The sequence below is a fragment of the Equus caballus genome, chromosome 8 (assembly GCF_041296265.1).
Source record: "Equus caballus isolate H_3958 breed thoroughbred chromosome 8, TB-T2T, whole genome shotgun sequence".
In the NCBI taxonomy this organism is placed as follows: Eukaryota; Metazoa; Chordata; class Mammalia; order Perissodactyla; family Equidae; genus Equus; species Equus caballus.
In genome coordinates this window covers 35,569,915-35,588,406 of record NC_091691.1, presented here as the reverse complement: position 1 = coordinate 35,588,406, position 18,492 = coordinate 35,569,915, and positions in this window count along the sequence as shown.

The window sequence follows — 18,492 nt, the reverse complement described above, 5'->3', positions numbered from 1 at the left end:
CATGTGGATGCTCAATCATCTGGGAATCAGCACAGCTGCTTCAGGGGAAGATGTAGGCATTTCGTCTGAGCCGGGTTGGCAAGGTGGAAATGCGGCAGAAGCAGATGATGCAGATTGGTGAGTTAAGGGCTGAAAAGACACGGTGTTCAGCTGCCTTTGTGTGAGACGTTCCCAGGACGCTGTAAGAGCACTGTGGAATGCGAGTGCTTTCCCAGCTTCCTAAAGAGCTGGAAGCAGGACAGTTGATGGCTTGTCTCCCATTGAAGGATGGAGGCAGTGCTTTGTGCCTTCCACCTCTAGAGCAATGGAGGGCACGGCTGAGAGCAAAGGGCCCTTTCTGACCTAGGTGCCTTCTCACCCTCTCTGACCCAGTGCACAATGGCGGTTTGTAAAAAGCCTATTGTCTGCTCCTGCTAAGCATGCGGAAGCACAGTCATCTGGGCCTCGTCCCCGTTGCTGAAGGGGAAGATGTAGGCATTTCGTCTGAGCCGGGTTGGCAAGGTGGAAATGTGGCAGGAGCAGAAGTTCCAAATCTGCGAGTGAAGCGCTGAAAAGAAATGGCATATCAGCTTCCTTTGTATGAGATGTTGCCAGGACACAGAAAGAGCACTGTTGAAAGCGAGTTCTTTCTCAGCTTCCTAAAGAGATGGAAGGAAGATGGTCTGTGGCTTGTCGCCCCTTGAGGGGTGGGGGGAGCCAGTGCATTGTGCCTTCCACGTCCAGAGCAATGAAGGGCACGGCTGAGAGCAAAGGGGTCTTTCTGACCTAGCTGCTTTCCGACACTCTCTCCAGCAGTGCCCCGTGGTGGTTGGAAAATGGCGTGCAGTCTATCGCCTCCTAAGCACGTGGACGCTCAATCATTTGGGACTCAGCCCAGTTGCTTCAGGGGAAGATGTAGGCATTTCGTCTGAGCCGGGTTGGCAAGGTGGAATTGCGGCAGAAGCAGAAGTCCTAAAGCTGCGAGTTAAGGGCTGGGAAGAAAGGCCATTTGAGCTGCCTTTGTATGAGAAGTTCCCCGGTCTGCTGTAACAGGACTGTGGAAAGCGAGTTGTTTGTCAGCTTCCTAAAGAGCTGGAGGCAAGACAGTTTATGGCTTGTCTCCCATTGAAGGATGGAGGCAGTGCTTTGTGCCTTCCACCTCTACAGCAATGGAGGGCACGGCTGAGAGCAAAGGGCCCTTTCTGACCTAGGTGCCTTCTGACCCTCTCTGACCCAGTGCACAATGGCGGTTTGTAAAAAGCCTATTGTCTGCTCCTACTAAGCATGTGGAAGCACAATCCTGTGGGCCTCGTCCCCGTTGCTGAAGGGGAAGATGTAGGCATTTCGTCTGAGCCGGGTTGGCAAGGTGGAACTGTGGCAGAAGCGGAAGTCCTAAAGCTGTGAGTTAAGGGCTGGGAAGAAAGGCCATTTGAGCTGCCTTTGTATGAGAAGTTCCCCGGTCTGCTGTAACAGCACTGTGGAAAGCGAGTTGTTTGTCAGCTTCCTAAAGAGCTGGAGGAAAGACAGTTTATGGCCTGTCTCCCATTGAAGGATGGAGGCAGTGCTTTGTGCCTTCCACCTCTACAGCAATGGAGGGCACGGCTGAGGGTAAAGGGGTCTTTCTGCCATTGGTGCTTTCTGACACTCTCCCAACCATTGCACTTCGTGGTTAGTTAAAAGCCTATTGTCTCTCTCCTCCTCAGCATGTGGAACCACAATCATATGGGCCTCATCCCCATTGCTCAAGGGGAAGATGTAGGCATTTCGTCTGAGCCTGGTTGGCAAGGTGGAAACGTGCAGGATGCAGATGTCCCAGACTGGCGAGTGAAGTGCTGAAAAGAAACGGCGTTCAGCCTCCTTTGTATGAGATGTTCCCAGGACGCTGTAAGAGCCCTGTGGAAAGGGAGTTTTTTCTCCACTTCCTAAAGAGCCGGAAGCAGGACAAGATGTGGTTTGTCTCCCATTGAGGGGTGGATCCAGAACCAGAGCCTTGTGCCTTCCACCTCGAGAGCAATGGAGGGCATGGCTGAGAGCAAAGGGGCCTTTCTGACATAGCTGCTTTCCGACGCTCTCTAAGCAGTGTAAAATGGTGGTTGGCAAAAGGCATGCAGTTGATCGCCTCCTAAGCATGTGGATGCTCAATCATCTGGGAATCAGCACAGTTGCTTCAGGGGAAGATGTAGGCATTTCGTCTGAGCCGGGTTGGCAAGGTGGAAATGCGGCAGAAGCAGATGTTGCAGATTGGTGAGTTAAGGGCTGAAAAGACACGGTGTTCAGCTGCCTTTGTATGAGACGTTCCCAGGACGCTGTAAGAGCACTGTGGAATGCGAGTGCTTTCCCAGCTTCCTAAAGAGCTGGAAGCAGGACAGTTGATGGCTTGTCTCCCATTGAAGGATGGAGGCAGTGCTTTGTGCCTTCCACCTCTAGAGCACTGGAGGGCACGGCTGAGAGCAAAGGGCCCTTTCTGACCTAGGTGCATTCTGACCCTCTCTGACCCAGTGCACAATGGCGGTTTGTAAAAAGCCTATTGTCTGCTCCTGCTAAGCATGCGGAAGCACAGTCATCTGGGCCTCGTCCCCGTTGCTGAAGGGGAAGATGTAGGCATTTCGTCTGAGCCGGGTTGGCAAGGTGGAAATGTGGCAGGAGCAGAAGTTCCAAATCTGCGAGTTAAGCGCTGAAAAGAAATGGCATATCAGCTGCCTTTGTATGAGATGTTGCCAGGACACAGAAAGAGCACTGTTGAAAGCGAGTTCTTTCTCAGCTTCCTAAAGAGATGGAAGGAAGACGGTCTGTGGCTTGTCGCCCCTTGAGGGTTGGGGGGAGCCAGTGCATTGTGCCTTCCACGTCCAGAGCAATGAAGGGCACGGCTGAGAGCAAAGGGGTCTTTCTGACCTAGCTGCTTTCCGACACTCTCTCCAGCAGTGCCCCGTGGTGGTTGGAAAAAGGCGTGCAGTCTATCGCCTCCTAAGCACGTGGACGCTCAATCATTTGGGACTCAGCCCAGTTGCTTCAGGGGAAGATGTAGGCATTTCGTCTGAGCCGGGTTGGCAAGGTGGAATTGCGGCAGAAGCAGAAGTCCTAAAGCTGCGAGTTAAGGGCTGGGAAGAAAGGCCATTTGAGCTGCCTTTGTATGAGAAGTTCCCCGGTCTGCTGTAACAGGACTGTGGAAAGCGAGTTGTTTGTCAGCTTCCTAAAGAGCTGGAGGCAAGAAGTTTATGGCTTGTCTCCCATTGATGGATGGAGGCAGTGCTTTGTGCCTTCCCCCTCTAGAGCAATGGAGGGCACGGCTGAGAGCAAAGGGCTCTTTCTGACCTAGGGGCATTCTGACCCTCTCTGACCCAGTGCACAATGCCGGTTTGTAAAAAGCCTATTGTCTGCTCCTGCTAAGCATGTGGAAGCACAATCCTGTGGGCCTCGTCCCCGTTGCTGAAGGGGAAGATGTAGGCATTTCGCCTGAGCCGGGTTGGCAAGGTGGAACTGTGGCAGAAGCGGAAGTCCTAAAGCGGCCAGTTAAGCACTGGGAAGAAATGGCATTTGAGCTGCCTCTGTATGAGAGTTTCCTCGTATGCTGTAACAGCACTGTGGAAAGCGAGTTGTTTGTCAGCTTCCTAAAGAGCTGGAGGAAAGACAGTTTATGGCCTGTCTCCCATTGAAGGATGGAGGCAGTGCTTTGTGCCTTCCACCTCTACAGCAATGGAGGGCACGGCTGAGGGTAAAGGGGTCTTTCTGCCATTGGTGCTTTCTGACACTCTCCCAACCATTGCACTTCGTGGTTAGTTAAAAGCCTATTGTCTCTCTCCTCCTCAGCATGTGGAACCACAATCATATGGGCCTCATCCCCATTGCTCAAGGGGAAGATGTAGGCATTTCGTCTGAGCCTGGTTGGCAAGGTGGAAACGTGCAGGATGCAGATGTCCCAGACTGGCGAGTGAAGTGCTGAAAAGAAACGGCGTTCAGCCTCCTTTGTATGAGATGTTCCCAGGACGCTGTAAGAGCCCTGTGGAAAGGGAGTTTTTTCTCCACTTCCTAAAGAGCCGGAAGCAGGACAAGATGTGGTTTGTCTCCCATTGAGGGGTGGATCCAGAACCAGAGCCTTGTGCCTTCCACCTCGAGAGCAATGGAGGGCATGGCTGAGAGCAAAGGGGCCTTTCTGACATAGCTGGTTTCCGACGCTCTCTAAGCAGTGTAAAATGGTGGTTGGCAAAAGGCATGCAGTTGATCGCCTCCTAAGCATGTGGATGCTCAATCATCTGGGAATCAGCACAGTTGCTTCAGGGGAAGATGTAGGCATTTCGTCTGAGCCGGGTTGGCAAGGTGGAAATGCGGCAGAAGCAGATGATGCAGATTGGTGAGTTAAGGGCTGAAAAGACACGGTGTTCAGCTGCCTTTGTGTGAGACGTTCCCAGGACGCTGTAAGAGCACTGTGGAATGCGAGTGCTTTCCCAGCTTCCTAAAGAGCTGGAAGCAGGACAGTTGATGGCTTGTCTCCCATTGAAGGATGGAGGCAGTGCTTTGTGCCTTCCACCTCTAGAGCAATGGAGGGCACGGCTGAGAGCAAAGGGCCCTTTCTGACCTAGGTGCCTTCTCACCCTCTCTGACCCAGTGCACAATGGCGGTTTGTAAAAAGCCTATTGTCTGCTCCTGCTAAGCATGCGGAAGCACAGTCATCTGGGCCTCGTCCCCGTTGCTGAAGGGGAAGATGTAGGCATTTCGTCTGAGCCGGGTTGGCAAGGTGGAAATGTGGCAGGAGCAGAAGTTCCAAATCTGCGAGTGAAGCGCTGAAAAGAAATGGCATATCAGCTTCCTTTGTATGAGATGTTGCCAGGACACAGAAAGAGCACTGTTGAAAGCGAGTTCTTTCTCAGCTTCCTAAAGAGATGGAAGGAAGATGGTCTGTGGCTTGTGGCCCCTTGAGGGGTGGGGGGAGCCAGTGCATTGTGCCTTCCACGTCCAGAGCAATGAAGGGCACGGCTGAGAGCAAAGGGGTCTTTCTGACCTAGCTGCTTTCCGACACTCTCTCCAGCAGTGCCCCGTGGTGGTTGGAAAATGGCGTGCAGTCTATCGCCTCCTAAGCACGTGGACGCTCAATCATTTGGGACTCAGCCCAGTTGCTTCAGGGGAAGATGTAGGCATTTCGTCTGAGCCGGGTTGGCAAGGTGGAATTGCGGCAGAAGCAGAAGTCCTAAAGCTGCGAGTTAAGGGCTGGGAAGAAAGGCCATTTGAGCTGCCTTTGTATGAGAAGTTCCCCGGTCTGCTGTAACAGGACTGTGGAAAGCGAGTTGTTTGTCAGCTTCCTAAAGAGCTGGAGGCAAGACAGTTTATGGCTTGTCTCCCATTGAAGGATGGAGGCAGTGCTTTGTGCCTTCCACCTCTACAGCAATGGAGGGCACGGCTGAGAGCAAAGGGCCCTTTCTGACCTAGGTGCCTTCTGACCCTCTCTGACCCAGTGCACAATGGCGGTTTGTAAAAAGCCTATTGTCTGCTCCTACTAAGCATGTGGAAGCACAATCCTGTGGGCCTCGTCCCCGTTGCTGAAGGGGAAGATGTAGGCATTTCGTCTGAGCCGGGTTGGCAAGGTGGAACTGTGGCAGAAGCGGAAGTCCTAAAGCGGCCAGTTAAGCACTGGGAAGAAATGGCATTTGAGCTGCCTCTGTATGAGAGTTTCCTCGTATGCTGTAACAGCACTGTGGAAAGCGAGTTGTTTGTCAGCTTCCTAAAGAGCTGGAGGCAAGACAGTTTATGGCCTGTCTCCCATTGAAGGATGGAGGCAGTGCTTTGTGCCTTCCACCTCTACAGCAATGGAGGGCACGGCTGAGGGTAAAGGGGTCTTTCTGCCATTGGTGCTTTCTGACACTCTCCCAACCATTGCACTTCGTGGTTAGTTAAAAGCCTATTGTCTCTCTCCTCCTCAGCATGTGGAACCACAATCATATGGGCCTCATCCCCATTGCTCAAGGGGAAGATGTAGGCATTTCGTCTGAGCCTGGTTGGCAAGGTGGAAACGTGCAGGATGCAGATGTCCCCGACTGGCGAGTGAAGTGCTGAAAAGAAACGGCGTTCAGCCTCCTTTGTATGAGATGTTCCCAGGACGCTGTAAGAGCCCTGTGGAAAGGGAGTTTTTTCTCCACTTCCTAAAGAGCCGGAAGCAGGACAAGATGTGGTTTGTCTCCCATTGAGGGGTGGATCCAGAACCAGAGCCTTGTGCCTTCCACCTCGAGAGCAATGGAGGGCATGGCTGAGAGCAAAGGGGCCTTTCTGACATAGCTGCTTTCCGACGCTCTCTAAGCAGTGTAAAATGGTGGTTGGCAAAAGGCATGCAGTTGATCGCCTCCTAAGCATGTGGATGCTCAATCATCTGGGAATCAGCACAGTTGCTTCAGGGGAAGATGTAGGCATTTCGTCTGAGCCGGGTTGGCAAGGTGGAAATGCGGCAGAAGCAGATGTTGCAGATTGGTGAGTTAAGGGCTGAAAAGACACGGTGTTCAGCTGCCTTTGTATGAGACGTTCCCAGGACGCTGTAAGAGCACTGTGGAATGCGAGTGCTTTCCCAGCTTCCTAAAGAGCTGGAAGCAGGACAGTTGATGGCTTGTCTCCCATTGAAGGATGGAGGCAGTGCTTTGTGCCTTCCACCTCTAGAGCACTGGAGGGCACGGCTGAGAGCAAAGGGCCCTTTCTGACCTAGGTGCATTCTGACCCTCTCTGACCCAGTGCACAATGGCGGTTTGTAAAAAGCCTATTGTCTGCTCCTGCTAAGCATGCGGAAGCACAGTCATCTGGGCCTCGTCCCCGTTGCTGAAGGGGAAGATGTAGGCATTTCGTCTGAGCCGGGTTGGCAAGGTGGAAATGTGGCAGGAGCAGAAGTTCCAAATCTGCGAGTTAAGCGCTGAAAAGAAATGGCATATCAGCTGCCTTTGTATGAGATGTTGCCAGGACACAGAAAGAGCACTGTTGAAAGCGAGTTCTTTCTCAGCTTCCTAAAGAGATGGAAGGAAGACGGTCTGTGGCTTGTCGCCCCTTGAGGGTTGGGGGGAGCCAGTGCATTGTGCCTTCCACGTCCAGAGCAATGAAGGGCACGGCTGAGAGCAAAGGGGTCTTTCTGACCTAGCTGCTTTCCGACACTCTCTCCAGCAGTGCCCAGTGGTGGTTGGAAAAAGGCGTGCAGTCTATCGCCTCCTAAGCACGTGGACGCTCAATCATTTGGGACTCAGCCCAGTTGCTTCAGGGGAAGATGTAGGCATTTCGTCTGAGCCGGGTTGGCAAGGTGGAATTGCGGCAGAAGCAGAAGTCCTAAAGCTGCGAGTTAAGGGCTGGGAAGAAAGGCCATTTGAGCTGCCTTTGTATGAGAAGTTCCCCGGTCTGCTGTAACAGGACTGTGGAAAGCGAGTTGTTTGTCAGCTTCCTAAAGAGCTGGAGGCAAGAAGTTTATGGCTTGTCTCCCATTGATGGATGGAGGCAGTGCTTTGTGCCTTCCCCCTCTAGAGCAATGGAGGGCACGGCTGAGAGCAAAGGGCTCTTTCTGACCTAGGGGCATTCTGACCCTCTCTGACCCAGTGCACAATGCCGGTTTGTAAAAAGCCTATTGTCTGCTCCTGCTAAGCATGTGGAAGCACAATCCTGTGGGCCTCGTCCCCGTTGCTGAAGGGGAAGATGTAGGCATTTCGCCTGAGCCGGGTTGGCAAGGTGGAACTGTGGCAGAAGCGGAAGTCCTAAAGCGGCCAGTTAAGCACTGGGAAGAAATGGCATTTGAGCTGCCTCTGTATGAGAGTTTCCTCGTATGCTGTAACAGCACTGTGGAAAGCGAGTTGTTTGTCAGCTTCCTAAAGAGCTGGAGGAAAGACAGTTTATGGCCTGTCTCCCATTGAAGGATGGAGGCAGTGCTTTGTGCCTTCCACCTCTACAGCAATGGAGGGCACGGCTGAGGGTAAAGGGGTCTTTCTGCCATTGGTGCTTTCTGACACTCTCCCAACCATTGCACTTCGTGGTTAGTTAAAAGCCTATTGTCTCTCTCCTCCTCAGCATGTGGAACCACAATCATATGGGCCTCATCCCCATTGCTCAAGGGGAAGATGTAGGCATTTCGTCTGAGCCTGGTTGGCAAGGTGGAAACGTGCAGGATGCAGATGTCCCAGACTGGCGAGTGAAGTGCTGAAAAGAAACGGCGTTCAGCCTCCTTTGTATGAGATGTTCCCAGGACGCTGTAAGAGCCCTGTGGAAAGGGAGTTTTTTCTCCACTTCCTAAAGAGCCGGAAGCAGGACAAGATGTGGTTTGTCTCCCATTGAGGGGTGGATCCAGAACCAGAGCCTTGTGCCTTCCACCTCGAGAGCAATGGAGGGCATGGCTGAGAGCAAAGGGGCCTTTCTGACATAGCTGCTTTCCGACGCTCTCTAAGCAGTGTAAAATGGTGGTTGGCAAAAGGCATGCAGTTGATCGCCTCCTAAGCATGTGGATGCTCAATCATCTGGGAATCAGCACAGTTGCTTCAGGGGAAGATGTAGGCATTTCGTCTGAGCCGGGTTGGCAAGGTGGAAATGCGGCAGAAGCAGATGTTGCAGATTGGTGAGTTAAGGGCTGAAAAGACACGGTGTTCAGCTGCCTTTGTATGAGACGTTCCCAGGACGCTGTAAGAGCACTGTGGAATGCGAGTGCTTTCCCAGCTTCCTAAAGAGCTGGAAGCAGGACAGTTGATGGCTTGTCTCCCATTGAAGGATGGAGGCAGTGCTTTGTGCCTTCCACCTCTAGAGCACTGGAGGGCACGGCTGAGAGCAAAGGGCCCTTTCTGACCTAGGTGCATTCTGACCCTCTCTGACCCAGTGCACAATGGCGGTTTGTAAAAAGCCTATTGTCTGCTCCTGCTAAGCATGCGGAAGCACAGTCATCAGGGCCTTGTCCCCGTTGCTGAAGGGGAAGATGTAGGCATTTCGTCTGAGCCGGGTTGGCAAGGTGGAAATGTGGCAGGAGCAGAAGTTCCAAATCTGCGAGTTAAGCGCTGAAAAGAAATGGCATATCAGCTGCCTTTGTATGAGATGTTGCCAGGACACAGAAAGAGCACTGTTGAAAGCGAGTTCTTTCTCAGCTTCCTAAAGAGATGGAAGGAAGATGGTCTGTGGCTTGTCGCCACTTGAGGGGTGGTGGGAGCCAGTGCATTGTGCCTTCCACGTCCAGAGCAATGAAGGGCACGGCTGAGAGCAAAGGGGTCTTTCTGACCTAGCTGCTTTCCGACACTCTCTCCAGCAGTGCCCCGTGGTGCTTGGAAAAAGGCGTGCAGTCTATCGCCTCCTAAGCACGTGGATGCTCAATCATTTGGGACTCAGCCCAGTTGCTTCAGGGGAAGATGTAGGCATTTCGTCTGAGCCGGGTTGGCAAGGTGGAATTGCGGCAGAAGCAGAAGTCCTAAAGCTGCGAGTTAAGGGCTGGGAAGAAAGGCCATTTGAGCTGCCTTTGTATGAGAAGTTCCCCGGTCTGCTGTAACAGGACTGTGGAAAGCGAGTTGTTTGTCAGCTTCCTAAAGAGCTGGAGGCAAGAAGTTTATGGCTTGTCTCCCATTGATGGATGGAGGCAGTGCTTTGTGCCTTCCCCCTCTAGAGCAATGGAGGGCACGGCTGAGAGCAAAGGGCCCTTTCTGACCTAGGGGCATTCTGACCCTCTCTGACCCAGTGCACAATGCCGGTTTGTAAAAAGCCTATTGTCTGCTCCTGCTAAGCATGTGGAAGCACAATCCTGTGGGCCTCGTCCCCGTTGCTGAAGGGGAAGATGTAGGCATTTCGCCTGAGCCGGGTTGGCAAGGTGGAACTGTGGCAGAAGCGGAAGTCCTAAAGCGGCCAGTTAAGCACTGGGAAGAAATGGCATTTGAGCTGCCTCTGTATGAGAGTTTCCTCGTATGCTGTAACAGCACTGTGGAAAGCGAGTTGTTTGTCAGCTTCCTAAAGAGCTGGAGGCAAGACAGTTTATGGCTTGTCTCCCATTGAAGGATGGAGGCAGTGCTTTGTGCCTTCCACCTCTAGAGCAATGGAGGGCACGGCTGAGGGTAAAGGGGTCTTTCTGCCATTGGTGCTTTCTGACACTCTCCCAACCATTGCACTTCGTGGTTAGTTAAAAGCCTATGGTTTCTCTCCTCCTCAGCATGTGGAACCACAATCATATGGGCCTCATCCCCATTGCTCAAGGGGAAGATGTAGGCATTTCGTCTGAGCCTGGTTGGCAAGGTGGAAACGTGCAGGATGCAGATGTCCCAGACTGGCGAGTGAAGTGCTGAAAAGAAACGGCGTTCAGCCTCCTTTGTATGAGATGTTCCCAGGATGCTGTAAGAGCCCTGTGGAAAGGGAGTTTTTTCTCCACTTCCTAAAGAGCTGGAAGCAGGACAAGATGTGGTTTGTCTCCCATTGAGGGGTGGATCCAGAACCAGTGCCTTGTGCCTTCCACCTCGAGAGCAATGGAGGGCATGGCTGAGAGCAAAGGGGCCTTTCTGACATAGCTGCTTTCCGACGCTCTCTAAGCAGTGTAAAATGGTGGTTGGCAAAAGGCATGCAGTTGATCGCCTCCTAAGCATGTGGATGCTCAATCATCTGGGAATCAGCACAGTTGCTTCAGGGGAAGATGTAGGCATTTCGTCTGAGCCGGGTTGGCAAGGTGGAAATGCGGCAGAAGCAGATGTTGCAGATTGGTGAGTTAAGGGCTGAAAAGACACGGTGTTCAGCTGCCTTTGTATGAGACGTTCCCAGGACGCTGTAAGAGCACTGTGGAATGCGAGTGCTTTCCCAGCTTCCTAAAGAGCTGGAAGCAGGACAGTTGATGGCTTGTCTCCCATTGAAGGATGGAGGCAGTGCTTTGTGCCTTCCACCTCTAGAGCAATGGAGGGCACGGCTGAGAGCAAAGGGCCCTTTCTGACCTAGGTGCATTCTGACCCTCTCTGACCCAGTGCACAATGGCAGTTTATAAAAAGCCTATTGTCTGCTCCTGCTAAGCATGCGGAAGCACAGTCATCTGGGCCTCGTCCCCGTTGCTGAAGGGGAAGATGTAGGCATTTCGTCTGAGCCGGGTTGGCAAGGTGGAAATGTGGCAGGAGCAGAAGTTCCAAATCTGCGAGTGAAGCGCTGAAAAGAAATGGCATATCAGCTGCCTTTGTATGAGATGTTGCCAGGACACAGAAAGAGCACTGTTGAAAGCGAGTTCTTTCTCAGCTTCCTAAAGAGATGGAAGGAAGATGGTCTGTGGCTTGTCGCCACTTGAGGGGTGGTGGGAGCCAGTGCATTGTGCCTTCCACGTCCAGAGCAATGAAGGGCACGGCTGAGAGCAAAGGGGTCTTTCTGACCTAGCTGCTTTCCGACACTCTCTCCAGCAGTGCCCCGTGGTGGTTGGAAAAAGGCGTGCAGTCTATCGCCTCCTAAGCACGTGGATGCTCAATCATTTGGGACTCAGCCCAGTTGCTTCAGGGGAAGATGTAGGCATTTCGTCTGAGCCGGGTTGGCAAGGTGGAATTGCGGCAGAAGCAGAAGTCCTAAAGCTGCGAGTTAAGGGCTGGGAAGAAAGGCCATTTGAGCTGCCTTTGTATGAGAAGTTCCCCGGTCTGCTGTAACAGGACTGTGGAAAGCGAGTTGTTTGTCAGCTTCCTAAAGAGCTGGAGGCAAGACAGTTTATGGCTTGTCTCCCATTGAAGGATGGAGGCAGTGCTTTGTGCCTTCCACCTCTACAGCAATGGAGGGCACGGCTGAGAGCAAAGGGCCCTTTCTGACATAGGTGCCTTCTGACCCTCTCTGACCCAGTGCACAATGGCGGTTTGTAAAAAGCCTATTGTCTGCTCCTGCTAAGCATGTGGAAGCACAATCCTGTGGGCCTCGTCCCCGTTGCTGAAGGGGAAGATGTAGGCATTTCGCCTGAGCCGGGTTGGCAAGGTGGAACTGTGGCAGAAGCGGAAGTCCTAAAGCGGCCAGTTAAGCACTGGGAAGAAATGGCATTTGAGCTGCCTCTGTATGAGAGTTTCCTCGTATGCTGTAACAGCACTGTGGAAAGCGAGTTGTTTGTCAGCTTCCTAAAGAGCTGGAGGAAAGACAGTTTATGGCCTGTCTCCCATTGAAGGATGGAGGCAGTGCTTTGTGCCTTCCACCTCTAGAGCAATGGAGGGCACGGCTGAGGGTAAAGGGGTCTTTCTGCCATTGGTGCTTTCTGACACTCTCCCAACCATTGCACTTCGTGGTTAGTTAAAAGCCTATTGTCTCTCTCCTCCTCAGCATGTGGAACCACAATCATATGGGCCTCATCCCCATTGCTCAAGGGGAAGATGTAGGCATTTCGTCTGAGCCTGGTTGGCAAGGTGGAAACGTGCAGGATGCAGATGTCCCCGACTGGCGAGTGAAGTGCTGAAAAGAAACGGCGTTCAGCCTCCTTTGTATGAGATGTTCCCAGGACGCTGTAAGAGCCCTGTGGAAAGGGAGTTTTTTCTCCACTTCCTAAAGAGCCGGAAGCAGGACAAGATGTGGTTTGTCTCCCATTGAGGGGTGGATCCAGAACCAGAGCCTTGTGCCTTCCACCTCGAGAGCAATGGAGGGCATGGCTGAGAGCAAAGGGGCCTTTCTGACATAGCTGCTTTCCGACGCTCTCTAAGCAGTGTAAAATGGTGGTTGGCAAAAGGCATGCAGTTGATCGCCTCCTAAGCATGTGGATGCTCAATCATCTGGGAATCAGCACAGTTGCTTCAGGGGAAGATGTAGGCATTTCGTCTGAGCCGGGTTGGCAAGGTGGAAATGCGGCAGAAGCAGATGTTGCAGATTGGTGAGTTAAGGGCTGAAAAGACACGGTGTTCAGCTGCCTTTGTATGAGACGTTCCCAGGACGCTGTAAGAGCACTGTGGAATGCGAGTGCTTTCCCAGCTTCCTAAAGAGCTGGAAGCAGGACAGTTGATGGCTTGTCTCCCATTGAAGGATGGAGGCAGTGCTTTGTGCCTTCCACCTCTAGAGCAATGGAGGGCACGGCTGAGAGCAAAGGGCCCTTTCTGACCTAGGTGCATTCTGACCCTCTCTGACCCAGTGCACAATGGCGGTTTGTAAAAAGCCTATTGTCTGCTCCTGCTAAGCATGCGGAAGCACAGTCATCAGGGCCTTGTCCCCGTTGCTGAAGGGGAAGATGTAGGCATTTCGTCTGAGCCGGGTTGGCAAGGTGGAAATGTGGCAGGAGCAGAAGTTCCAAATCTGCGAGTGAAGCGCTGAAAAGAAATGGCATATCAGCTGCCTTTGTATGAGATGTTGCCAGGACACAGAAAGAGCACTGTTGAAAGCGAGTTCTTTCTCAGCTTCCTAAAGAGATGGAAGGAAGATGGTCTGCGGCTTGTCGCCCCTTGAGGGGTGGGGGGAGCCAGTGCATTGTGCCTTCCACGTCCAGAGCAATGAAGGGCACGGCTGAGAGCAAAGGGGTCTTTCTGACCTAGCTGCTTTCCGACACTCTCTCCAGCAGTGCCCCGTGGTGGTTGGAAAAAGGCGTGCAGTCTATCGCCTCCTAAGCACGTGGACGCTCAATCATTTGGGACTCAGCCCAGTTGCTTCAGGGGAAGATGTAGGCATTTCGTCTGAGCCGGGTTGGCAAGGTGGAATTGCGGCAGAAGCAGAAGTCCTAAAGCTGCGAGTTAAGGGCTGGGAAGAAAGGCCATTTGAGCTGCCTTTGTATGAGAAGTTCCCCGGTCTGCTGTAACAGGACTGTGGAAAGCGAGTTGTTTGTCAGCTTCCTAAAGAGCTGGAGGCAAGAAGTTTATGGCTTGTCTCCCATTGAAGGATGGAGGCAGTGCTTTGTGCCTTCCACCTCTAGAGCAATGGAGGGCACGGCTGAGAGCAAAGGGCCCTTTCTGACCTAGGTGCCTTCTGACCCTCTCTGACCCAGTGCACAATGGCGGTTTGTAAAAAGCCTATTGTCTGCTCCTGCTAAGCATGTGGAAGCACAATCCTGTGGGCCTCGTCCCCGTTGCTGAAGGGGAAGATGTAGGCATTTCGTCTGAGCCGGGTTGGCAAGGTGGAACTGTGGCAGAAGCGGAAGTCCTAAAGCGGCCAGTTAAGCACTGGGAAGAAATGGCATTTGAGCTGCCTCTGTATGAGAGTTTCCTCGTATGCTGTAACAGCACTGTGGAAAGCGAGTTGTTTGTCAGCTTCCTAAAGAGCTGGAGGAAAGACAGTTTATGGCCTGTCTCCCATTGAAGGATGGAGGCAGTGCTTTGTGCCTTCCACCTCTACAGCAATGGAGGGCACGGCTGAGGGTAAAGGGGTCTTTCTGCCATTGGTGCTTTCTGACACTCTCCCAACCATTGCACTTCGTGGTTAGTTAAAAGCCTATTGTCTCTCTCCTCCTCAGCATGTGGAACCACAATCATATGGGCCTCATCCCCATTGCTCAAGGGGAAGATGTAGGCATTTCGTCTGAGCCTGGTTGGCAAGGTGGAAACGTGCAGGATGCAGATGTCCCAGACTGGCGAGTGAAGTGCTGAAAAGAAACGGCGTTCAGCCTCCTTTGTATGAGATGTTCCCAGGACGCTGTAAGAGCCCTGTGGAAAGGGAGTTTTTTCTCCACTTCCTAAAGAGCCGGAAGCAGGACAAGATGTGGTTTGTCTCCCATTGAGGGGTGGATCCAGAACCAGAGCCTTGTGCCTTCCACCTCGAGAGCAATGGAGGGCATGGCTGAGAGCAAAGGGGCCTTTCTGACATAGCTGCTTTCCGACGCTCTCTAAGCAGTGTAAAATGGTGGTTGGCAAAAGGCATGCAGTTGATCGCCTCCTAAGCATGTGGATGCTCAATCATCTGGGAATCAGCACAGTTGCTTCAGGGGAAGATGTAGGCATTTCGTCTGAGCCGGGTTGGCAAGGTGGAAATGCGGCAGAAGCAGATGTTGCAGATTGGTGAGTTAAGGGCTGAAAAGACACGGTGTTCAGCTGCCTTTGTATGAGACGTTCCCAGGACGCTGTAAGAGCACTGTGGAATGCGAGTGCTTTCCCAGCTTCCTAAAGAGCTGGAAGCAGGACAGTTGATGGCTTGTCTCCCATTGAAGGATGGAGGCAGTGCTTTGTGCCTTCCACCTCTAGAGCACTGGAGGGCACGGCTGAGAGCAAAGGGCCCTTTCTGACCTAGGTGCATTCTGACCCTCTCTGACCCAGTGCACAATGGCGGTTTGTAAAAAGCCTATTGTCTGCTCCTGCTAAGCATGCGGAAGCACAGTCATCTGGGCCTCGTCCCCGTTGCTGAAGGGGAAGATGTAGGCATTTCGTCTGAGCCGGGTTGGCAAGGTGGAAATGTGGCAGGAGCAGAAGTTCCAAATCTGCGAGTTAAGCGCTGAAAAGAAATGGCATATCAGCTGCCTTTGTATGAGATGTTGCCAGGACACAGAAAGAGCACTGTTGAAAGCGAGTTCTTTCTCAGCTTCCTAAAGAGATGGAAGGAAGACGGTCTGTGGCTTGTCGCCCCTTGAGGGTTGGGGGGAGCCAGTGCATTGTGCCTTCCACGTCCAGAGCAATGAAGGGCACGGCTGAGAGCAAAGGGGTCTTTCTGACCTAGCTGCTTTCCGACACTCTCTCCAGCAGTGCCCCGTGGTGGTTGGAAAAAGGCGTGCAGTCTATCGCCTCCTAAGCACGTGGACGCTCAATCATTTGGGACTCAGCCCAGTTGCTTCAGGGGAAGATGTAGGCATTTCGTCTGAGCCGGGTTGGCAAGGTGGAATTGCGGCAGAAGCAGAAGTCCTAAAGCTGCGAGTTAAGGGCTGGGAAGAAAGGCCATTTGAGCTGCCTTTGTATGAGAAGTTCCCCGGTCTGCTGTAACAGGACTGTGGAAAGCGAGTTGTTTGTCAGCTTCCTAAAGAGCTGGAGGCAAGAAGTTTATGGCTTGTCTCCCATTGATGGATGGAGGCAGTGCTTTGTGCCTTCCCCCTCTAGAGCAATGGAGGGCACGGCTGAGAGCAAAGGGCTCTTTCTGACCTAGGGGCATTCTGACCCTCTCTGACCCAGTGCACAATGCCGGTTTGTAAAAAGCCTATTGTCTGCTCCTGCTAAGCATGTGGAAGCACAATCCTGTGGGCCTCGTCCCCGTTGCTGAAGGGGAAGATGTAGGCATTTCGCCTGAGCCGGGTTGGCAAGGTGGAACTGTGGCAGAAGCGGAAGTCCTAAAGCGGCCAGTTAAGCACTGGGAAGAAATGGCATTTGAGCTGCCTCTGTATGAGAGTTTCCTCGTATGCTGTAACAGCACTGTGGAAAGCGAGTTGTTTGTCAGCTTCCTAAAGAGCTGGAGGCAAGACAGTTTATGGCCTGTCTCCCATTGAAGGATGGAGGCAGTGCTTTGTGCCTTCCACCTCTAGAGCAATGGAGGGCACGGCTGAGGGTAAAGGGGTCTTTCTGCCATTGGTGCTTTCTGACACTCTCCCAACCATTGCACTTCGTGGTTAGTTAAAAGCCTATTGTCTCTCTCCTCCTCAGCATGTGGAACCACAATCATATGGGCCTCATCCCCATTGCTCAAGGGGAAGATGTAGGCATTTCGTCTGAGCCTGGTTGGCAAGGTGGAAACGTGCAGGATGCAGATGTCCCCGACTGGCGAGTGAAGTGCTGAAAAGAAACGGCGTTCAGCCTCCTTTGTATGAGATGTTCCCAGGACGCTGTAAGAGCCCTGTGGAAAGGGAGTTTTTTCTCCACTTCCTAAAGAGCCGGAAGCAGGACAAGATGTGGTTTGTCTCCCATTGAGGGGTGGATCCAGAACCAGAGCCTTGTGCCTTCCACCTCGAGAGCAATGGAGGGCATGGCTGAGAGCAAAGGGGCCTTTCTGACATAGCTGCTTTCCGACGCTCTCTAAGCAGTGTAAAATGGTGGTTGGCAAAAGGCATGCAGTTGATCGCCTCCTAAGCATGTGGATGCTCAATCATCTGGGAATCAGCACAGTTGCTTCAGGGGAAGATGTAGGCATTTCGTCTGAGCCGGGTTGGCAAGGTGGAAATGCGGCAGAAGCAGATGTTGCAGATTGGTGAGTTAAGGGCTGAAAAGACACGGTGTTCAGCTGCCTTTGTATGAGACGTTCCCAGGACGCTGTAAGAGCACTGTGGAATGCGAGTGCTTTCCCAGCTTCCTAAAGAGCTGGAAGCAGGACAGTTGATGGCTTGTCTCCCATTGAAGGATGGAGGCAGTGCTTTGTGCCTTCCACCTCTAGAGCACTGGAGGGCACGGCTGAGAGCAAAGGGCCCTTTCTGACCTAGGTGCATTCTGACCCTCTCTGACCCAGTGCACAATGGCGGTTTGTAAAAAGCCTATTGTCTGCTCCTGCTAAGCATGCGGAAGCACAGTCATCAGGGCCTTGTCCCCGTTGCTGAAGGGGAAGATGTAGGCATTTCGTCTGAGCCGGGTTGGCAAGGTGGAAATGTGGCAGGAGCAGAAGTTCCAAATCTGCGAGTTAAGCGCTGAAAAGAAATGGCATATCAGCTGCCTTTGTATGAGATGTTGCCAGGACACAGAAAGAGCACTGTTGAAAGCGAGTTCTTTCTCAGCTTCCTAAAGAGATGGAAGGAAGATGGTCTGTGGCTTGTCGCCACTTGAGGGGTGGTGGGAGCCAGTGCATTGTGCCTTCCACGTCCAGAGCAATGAAGGGCACGGCTGAGAGCAAAGGGGTCTTTCTGACCTAGCTGCTTTCCGACACTCTCTCCAGCAGTGCCCCGTGGTGGTTGGAAAAAGGCGTGCAGTCTATCGCCTCCTAAGCACGTGGATGCTCAATCATTTGGGACTCAGCCCAGTTGCTTCAGGGGAAGATGTAGGCATTTCGTCTGAGCCGGGTTGGCAAGGTGGAATTGCGGCAGAAGCAGAAGTCCTAAAGCTGCGAGTTAAGGGCTGGGAAGAAAGGCCATTTGAGCTGCCTTTGTATGAGAAGTTCCCCGGTCTGCTGTAACAGGACTGTGGAAAGCGAGTTGTTTGTCAGCTTCCTAAAGAGCTGGAGGCAAGAAGTTTATGGCTTGTCTCCCATTGATGGATGGAGGCAGTGCTTTGTGCCTTCCCCCTCTAGAGCAATGGAGGGCACGGCTGAGAGCAAAGGGCCCTTTCTGACCTAGGGGCATTCTGACCCTCTCTGACCCAGTGCACAATGCCGGTTTGTAAAAAGCCTATTGTCTGCTCCTGCTAAGCATGTGGAAGCACAATCCTGTGGGCCTCGTCCCCGTTGCTGAAGGGGAAGATGTAGGCATTTCGCCTGAGCCGGGTTGGCAAGGTGGAACTGTGGCAGAAGCGGAAGTCCTAAAGCGGCCAGTTAAGCACTGGGAAGAAATGGCATTTGAGCTGCCTCTGTATGAGAGTTTCCTCGTATGCTGTAACAGCACTGTGGAAAGCGAGTTGTTTGTCAGCTTCCTAAAGAGCTGGAGGCAAGACAGTTTATGGCTTGTCTCCCATTGAAGGATGGAGGCAGTGCTTTGTGCCTTCCACCTCTAGAGCAATGGAGGGCACGGCTGAGGGTAAAGGGGTCTTTCTGCCATTGGTGCTTTCTGACACTCTCCCAACCATTGCACTTCGTGGTTAGTTAAAA